Source organism: Xenopus laevis, chromosome 3L, assembly GCF_017654675.1.
Source record: "Xenopus laevis strain J_2021 chromosome 3L, Xenopus_laevis_v10.1, whole genome shotgun sequence".
NCBI classification, from domain to species: Eukaryota; Metazoa; Chordata; class Amphibia; order Anura; family Pipidae; genus Xenopus; species Xenopus laevis.
In genome coordinates, this window is record NC_054375.1 from 35318478 (window position 1) to 35327523 (window position 9046).

Here is a 9046-nt window from a genome sequence, read left to right on the forward strand (position 1 = left end):
GAATGCAAGTCATCTTGCTCCTTTTAGATATGACTTTGGAGAAGCTCCATTTGATGAAGGACATTTTCCTACTCCTGATGTCAATTGCAATAGGCCTGAAGAAAGTGAACCTATAAGGCATACTGAGAGAATCAGAAAACTACCTGCATGGACCAAGGACTTGTGATATGAATGTATATTATTGTTTTAAAATGCATACTGTTTAATTGTTGCTGTTTATTATAGTTGTCCAAATGCTTTCCCACTATAGGGGGAATATGTGGTGTTTATACAAATGGCCTGTAGATGTCACTGTGCTCAAGACTTATACTGTCTATACTTTCTATACAGCTTGTGGTGTTAGAAATGCTTATTGTTGTGTAATGGCTGCATGAGCCTGCTAATAAAGCACTGTTATACTCTACTCATCCTCGGCTACCAAAACATAACAGGTGCTAATGCTTGAAGTGGCCACTTTTTTAGTACAAATGTCCAAGAAACCTTAATAAAGACAAAAGAGATCCTATAATGACCTACACATGAGCCCACCCTAAAATAAATGTTTCATGTCCCGCAAATGCTGGGGCAAAATGTTAACCCAAAAAAGTTTAATAGTTAGGACTTTTGCAGGCAATCCCACTTAAAAAAAGGAAATGTCGCCAGCGTTTTTACAACTTTAATGCATTTCTGGCAGACAGGATATGATGTAAGTGACACATGATTGAAGAAGATCTAGCTTCATTTTAGCAGTTCGTCTGGTCTGAGGAGGAGAAGTCAACTCTGGAGAAATAGGTAGCTTACAGTAAAATTCGCACTTTACTGAATTTGAGGAGTAACGACTGTTCACAAGAACAAAAATTTGCCTAGCAATAGAGTCCAAATGAATGGTTGACTACCCATTTTAGTAAATTGGCAATGTCCCTGCGGATGATATTTCTAGCAAAATGTTGCTAGCATTAGCCACTTTGCCCTTTAGTAAATCTGCCCCAATAATGGAAAGGAAACAAGATAACAGCTCCTTGACACCTGCATTGCAAAATATTTATATATATATATATATATATATATATATATATATATATATATATATATATATATATATATATATAGGTCTGGCAATGACTCCAGTTACATTGTAGAAACAAAAGTCAATCTGAAAGCAGTTCCATTGTGCAACACTGACTCTTTCTCAAAGCACATGCCCAGGCGAAATGACCTGAGATGGCTGCCTACACACCAATATTACAAATGAATACATAACATTTTAAACTGTACAATGACTTATTTGCAATGTAAAATGTGTAATTTAGTAATAAAAACTACACCATAAAAATCATGACAGAATCCCTTTACCTCTTTAACCTTATTTATCTGTTTTGACCATTTAGAAAACGTACTGTGCAAATATAGTATTCCTATATATTAAGGTGTTCTTTTGCATATTGCATTTTCTCTGTAAATAATTTTGACTTAATTTAAGGTCATGATTTTTTACACCTGTTTCTTCCAAGGAACAATTGATGTACTGTGTATTTAGGCTTCAGACTTAAAGGGAAACGTCACCCCCAAAATGAATATGTAAGCAACAGTTAATATATTAAGTGACATATTAAAGAATCTTACGAAACTGGAATATACAGTATATTTAAGTAAATATTGCCCTTTTACAACGCTTACTTTGAACCACCATTTTGTGATGGTCTGTGTGGTGCCTCAGAGATCACCTGATCCGCAAATACTGCAGCACTAACTGTAACAGGATGTAGCGTCAAGGCAAACGACAGAACTTAGTCCATTAATTGGCTTATGTGACCTAACATGTTTGTTAGCTTTGTTTGTGTGCACTGAATCATAGGATCCCATGGAGGCAGCCCCTAGTTCTTAAGGGCTATTCCACACGGGGAGATAGCCACGCATTTTCAGGCGACTGTTGAAAAGCGCATCGCCTCGTGTGGTTAGCACAGGCGTTTTTACATAGGCGCCCATACAAAACTGTCGCCTGCGCCGGTCGCGGCGACTGGCGCGGTGCTTTGTCGCCGCGACCGCAAACGCGTGTCTATCTCCCCGTGTGGACTAGCCCTTAAATGGCAATTTTCTAATTAGGATAACCCAATGGCACATACTACTAAAAATGTATATTATTAAGAAGATGGTTTATTTACATGAAGCAGGGTTTCACATATGAGCTGTTTTATGTAATATATATTTCTAGAGACCTACATTTTTCGGTGGGGATGTTTTCCTTCAATATCCTTTACATTGGTGATTCCCTCACAAGGCAAATGGCGGAAGGTGTGTGTGGATTGTTGCTGAATGTGGCAGAATATCTGTCTATAACTTGCAGGTAGGAGAACACATTTACATAATTTCAAATACTTCTCAAGTAGGTTTTATTAGAAGGGCAACTATTATGCAGTAGCTTATTAAAAAGCAGTGCCATAAAAAGATGCTATAGTTATAGCAGTTCATGATTTAAAAATGATGATTACTAATAATGAAGCCATAACTATTTCTAATTTATTACTTATCTGTCATTAGATGTCAGAGCAAGATAAACATTCAATAATTAAATGAAGGATAGGAATGGTTTTGTATGTATTGAAAGGAAATGCACTTGATTCCTGCACTGGTAAAAACAATGGGTTTTCTTCAGGATTAACTACTACAAAGCTGTTGGGTAGGCAGCTATATTAGTTGAACTGGGCTGTAGAACTAAGGTTCCTGTAGAAGATAGCAGATATGCTAAATAGAATACAATGGTTTTAACTCTTAGGGCAGTGATGCACACATTTCTGCCATTGTCAGTTACAGCTCCTAATACCACTGCATGTAAAATGCAAGGCAGTGTACATGGAGCAGTGACAAAAAGATTTTAATGTCAAAGTGCTTGCTTTAGTATATTGGAGCCAAGGTTCACCTGTTGCCCCTTTGTGTTTATGCTACAGGGGACTTCTTTTTACCCTAGTGAATGGCATTATCCTTACATAGGAAGATAAACGGGGGGCGTGGCTAACTACCAATCATGACGGACGCATGAATGCAGAGCTACTAGGCCAGTTACAGGGAAATGATCAAAGTGGACGGCTGTGATGGACAAACAAGGGAAAACAAAAGAACACAGTGGTGAGGAAATCAAAAACAATAAATCAAATGACTTGAAGCAGTATCCTCGGAATGCGAACGCATGCAACAGGGATCCAAAAGGGAGGCTCATCGCAGAGCATGCAGTCTTATAGACGATTCCGCCAGCTGTAAGTACAGAGAAAGTAACTTTGGCTCACTTAAAATCTATAACAACAAAGTCAGACCTAACAGATATGATTATACAATTTAAAACTACCCATAAGGAAGAAATTGGTAGTATAAAAGTGGACATTGCAACTATACTTACACGGCTCTCAGAATCAGAGGAGAGACATGAGCATGTGGAAAATACAATAGAGGCCTTAATTTCAGCAAACAACTACCACACTAAAACTTTTGTGGCTTTACAAATATAAGTTTCTCTATATATTATATCATTATTAATATTATAACAATATCAATATACCTCAACCCACTTACTAGGGTTTCTGGTTCTTTTGAGCAAGCAGACAATGAATCCACACCAATGAGCGTATAGTAAAGTGATGTATTGTAAAATAAATCAATTGATTGTTCTACATAAATGATTACACTTAGACTAAACAAAAATTACAATATTTACAGTTACACATTAAACAAGTCTACATAGTTGTTACCAAAAAGGCAGGGGAATAGAGTTCGGCTTCATCTCTGCCTTCCCCTCTGGTCTTCATTCCTCACATGTCTTGTGCCAGGCTTCTCCAGCTCTCTAGCTGCCCCCTCTCAGCTGCCCAGCCCCTTCACATGTCTGCTCGTGTTCTTTTATCCTGGGTTCTCACCTGCCCCCCACAGAAACCTTCCCAACTGCCAAGATGCTGTGATAAACCCCCAACTTGCCTACATCCTGTTGAGCAAGTTTTCTTGCATACAAAATCAGTTTTATGGTCCCCACAGCAGACATAGACCTTAGTAGTCACAGGAAAACCTTTGTTATGATAATCAGGGCTTCATGTAAGTTCCCTGAACAACCGCTTTCATATTAAATAACAAAATCAAGATGGCAATTTCTTACACAAAGGTGCCTTGATGACATTGATAATAGGGGGTATCCAAGAAAACACTGGCACTCAAAGGCAAGTAACAGCAGGGTTATACCCTTGCATATTTATTCTGCAAACGTGCAACGTTTCGGGGTCAGACCCCTTTGTCAAGCATTGATAATAGGGGGTTCAGAAATAACCTCCGAATCAGAGGCATGACTGAGTTAATTGAACGAGATAACCTGCAAGCCAAAGTGACGCAGTTATTTAGGCAAATATTGGAAAAGCCTGACACCTTCACTATTGTTCTTGAAAGAGCACACAGAGCTCTTAAATCATGAGGAGCCGCAAAAGATAAACCAAGAGACATTATATGCTGTGTTTGGTGTAAAAGAAGAGATTTTGGCCAAAGCGAGGAAATCAAAGACTATAACTTTTATGGATGCTGATATTATCATCCTACAGGATCTCTCATGGCACACCCTACAGCAACGCAGACTGATTCAGCCACTGGTTGCTAATTTGAAAAATAATGGACTGCTCTACAGGTGGTCCCTTACCCTTATGGCTTACAAGTAACAAGAGATGGGACAACAGTAACATTATTTAGTCCTGCGGATATTCCACAATTTTGCCAATCTTGTGGAATTAAAGAACCGAACTTGTCAGAATGGATTAAACTTATCTTGGCTCCTAAAATTCCGGAACTGCCACAGTGAGAGGATTGGACCGAAGTTGAATTGCCTTAAAGCAGGGATCCCCAACCTTATGAACTTGTGAGCAACATTCAGAAGAAAAAGGAGTTGGGGAGCAACACAGACTTGAAAAATGTTCTTGGAGTGCCAAATAAGTGCTGTGATTGGCCATTTGGTAGCCCCTATGTGGATTGTCAATCTACATCCAGGCTCTGTTTGGCAGTCCACCTGTTTTTTATACAACCAAAATTTGCCTTCAAGCCTGGAATTCAAAAATAATCACCTGCTTTGAGGCCACTGAGAGCAACATCTAAGGGGTTGGAGAGCAACATGTTGCTCATGAGCTACTGGTTGGGGATCACTGCCTTAAAGCAAGAAGAAGAAAAATAAGATGACACCAGAGAAAAGAAAAGGAAGAGATGAGTGACTGTTTTCAGAACTTTATTTGAAACTCTTTTCCCACAAAAGGATCATTATTTTCATAACTATCACCACTAATATCGGGCTGGTAATTATTAATGAGACTATTTAATATGTTTGACCGTTTTTGATCTAATGTATATTAGCTGATGGTTATTTGGCCCAACACAGATGGATCTTCTAGGAATATTATTGATGATGTAACATTAGACTAAGATCCACACGTCCACTGAGAAATACATGTACAAGTTGCAGAAAGTATGCAACTAGTTTAAATATTTTTTTGCAAAACGTCCCGGTACAAACTTATGGCCCATTTAGGCCTTAGTCAGAAGGTATACCACCCCCATGGGTTTTGACAGGCATACTGGTTATACCTATCACAGAATAGCCATTGTAACAGGCTTAATTTACCCCATGTTGATAAAGTTCAATAGTCTAAAAGTTTTGTTTTGTAAGTTTACAGTTCTTCATAGACTTGTCATTGATTTAAAATTTCTTACAAGTATACAATACTTGATCAGGTGCCCAGGGGGAGATGGAGCACTAACAGCTATGGGTTTCTAAAAAGGAAAATACGATACTTACCTAACACATGTATGGCTGACATCAAGGTAATTTCGTTGAATATCAACGGTCTAAATATCCCTGAAAAAATAAATAATTTGTTTAGAGAAATGAAGAGGCAGAGGGTATCTATTGTAATGCTTCAAGAAACTCATCTTAAAGGAGAGACTGAAATACTTAAGACATATCATAACTACTCACAATTGTTTTATAGCAATAAGAAAGATTTGAAAACGAAAGGAGTGGCTATATGTAAACATAGGCTACTGGACTTCCTACCACAAGAAATCCTGAAGGATAATGAAGGGACATATATCTTTGTCAAAGGTTTATTATACCGAACCAAATGCACATTGGGGTGTATATACTTACCAAACCACACCACCATCAAGCTAACACTTAAATATCGAGAGAAATTGAGAGTTTTTTGGAAAGTTTTACAATCATAGGGGGAGATCTAAAAATGACCCTTAATCCTAAAATAGATACTTCAAAAGGAACCTCTGTAATTCCCCTCTCTGCTATTAATAAGGTCAAAAAAACATTTATCAGACTTAGATTTCTGGATACATGGAAGTGTTTCCATGAAATAGAAAAGGACTACACCTTTTATTCCCATGCTAGACAAACATACTCTAGAATTGATTATATCCTAACATCACAACAACATATAAATTGGATAAAGTCTGCCATATTGCAAAACATAGTTTGGTCAGATCACGCAGCAGTTCAAATAATAATTAACCTGCCCAATAATCCTAGAACCCCTTGGAGATGGAAATTGAATGATTCCCTGCTGGATGATAAAGAGTGTCTTAAAGACCTACAAGATTCATTGAATACCTATAAAAATGCTGTAAAGGCAGATCCAGCCTCAGACATCTCAAAATGGCAGGCATTAAAATGTTTAGCGAGAGGAATTTTAATAACACATGGGTCTAAATTTAAAAAAAATTAGGGAAGCATGAATATTAAAGCTATTGACACAAGTACAGGAATTGGAAATTTAACATAAAATAGACCAATCACAAAACTTATTAAATAAACTAACTCAGGCAAGACTTGAACTTCATCAATATTTGAATGTTCAAAAAAAAATATTTTATCCAGGGTGTGCCAAAAGTATTTTGAACAAGAAAACAAGACAGGAAAATTATTGGCGAGGGCACTTAAGAACAAACAAAATAGCTCATATATTAGGCAAATTAAAGACCCAAAAAATAAATTGCAATGGGCTCCAGAACAAATAGCTGAAGTATTTAAAGTCTACTATGAAAAACTATATAATCTCAACCTTTTAAAAACAGAAGGTAAAATTAAATTGATGGAGAGGATTAAACAATATCTCACAGATAATCCAATCCCGATGGTACCAGATCAATATAAACAAAGCTTACAAGAGCCGGGTCTAGAAATACATGTCATAAAAACTCTCAAACTAAATAAGGCACCAGGGCCAGATGGATACACTGCCAAATTTTATAAAGTATTTGAAGGTATTGTAACTCCAATAATGTTACCCTTTGTCATTTCTATTTCAGAAACCTCTCCTTTAAACCCCAAATTTTGAATGGCTCATATTACTTTAATACCAAAGTCGGGAAAAGATCACATAGTGTGTGGGAATTACAGACCAATATCGCTACTAAATGTAGACCTCAAAATTTTCTCCAAAATTCTAGCCCTCAGATTGAAACCTGTTCTACCTCACTGTATACATAGGTAGGGTTTGTACAGGGAAGAGAAGCAAAAGAAAACACCAGGAAAGTAGTAAACTGGATCATATGGGGAAAAAAACAACAAAGACCTTTAATGCTTCTCTCCACAGACGCGGAGAAAGCATTTGATAGAATCAGTTCGGAATTCTTGGATTTAGCATTACTAAATATGAGCATCCCACCTAAATTTAAAGAGAAGATAATGGCTCTATACACGGTACCCTCTGCTCAGTTAAGAGTGAATGGTCTTTTGTCAAACCCCTTTAATATAAGAAACGGAACGAGGCAGGGGTGCCCTCTTTCCTCAATGTTATATGTGATCTGCATGGAATTTTTACTAATAGCAATTAGGAAGAATAAAGATATCAAAGGGTTATGTTTATCTAATATAGAACACAAGGCAGCGACTTTTGCTGATGATCTTCTCTTAATTGTAACAAGCCCACTTATATCTCTCCCAAATATAATGCAAGAGTTAACTCTATATGGTCAAATGTCTAATTATAAAATAAACATGAGGAAGTCTGAGGCCTTATCAACAATCTCATTGCAGCTAAGGCTCAGATCCCCATGCTATGGAGACAGAAAATATCTCTGAATAAGGAGAAATGGTTTCAAATGATAAATGATATATGTCTAATGGAAGAATTGACATCCTCGATTAATAATACATATGTGAATTATGCCATGGAAGGAATACCTAGCAAAGTTGTCACCCCAATGAACCAGAATACTAGTATAAGATAATATTACTCCCAACATAAATACTTACCTGATTGTTAAATGCTTGACCCTCTCCTCCGAATGACCTGTAAAGTAATCAGAAAAAGAAATTACACCACAGAAATGAATATCAATGTCTAGAATAACTTAATGTTTAATCTTTATGACTTTTCACTTACTATTGCTACAAGTTTTAAACTATGTTTATGAACAATATATGCTTGAAATGATGTTTACTATGTCCTTTAATGCACAATAATGCTTATGCAATATGGTTGTAAACTGATGTAAACATGTTCAATAAAAAGAATACAGAAAAAAAAAGGAACAGAAACAGGGGTGAAATTCTATTAATGGGCATTCGTTAAGAAAGAAAACATTTTCGTAGTCCTTATATGAACAGATACATGCTTCAAATGTAAAAAAAAAAAGAATATAACTATGGAATGACTGGTCCTTTAATGCTAAGAGAATGGGAAAAGACAACTGCAAAGTTTTGTTTTCTTGTAGGGATGCTTTTCTTGAGGCGTAGGAACCCATAAGAGTTCATAAGCATAGCCCAAACACAAGAACAATTGCTATTTCTGAAATATGTACCGCACGGCTCTTTTGTACAATTGATCTGGTAATTCATTTATAGTGTCCAGAGTATTTTTTTTGTTTCCTGATCTCACCAAGGCACACAATCATCTGTAACTAAGCACCTTCCCTGGGGCTGTGACTGCTATGTTTCACATAAAATAAATAAAGGGACCTTCTCCTGTGCAACAGCTAATTTTTTGAAACAATGTTAGTTTATCAAACGGCAGTGTCGGACTGGCCCACCAGGATACCAGGAAAA

General features: G+C 36.9%; 1 long non-coding RNA gene across 1 annotated transcript; it reads right to left on the reverse strand.

Annotated features, from left to right (window-relative positions):
• Window positions 1–2474: 2474 nt before the first annotated feature.
• Window positions 2475–3780, reverse strand: LOC108710894. Its single transcript, XR_001934819.2, has 2 exons — window positions 3720–3780; window positions 2475–3228 (listed from the first exon to the last, which is right to left on the reverse strand). It is a non-coding gene; the product is annotated as an uncharacterized LOC108710894 (long non-coding RNA).
• Between the last annotated feature and the right edge of the window lie 5266 nt (window positions 3781–9046).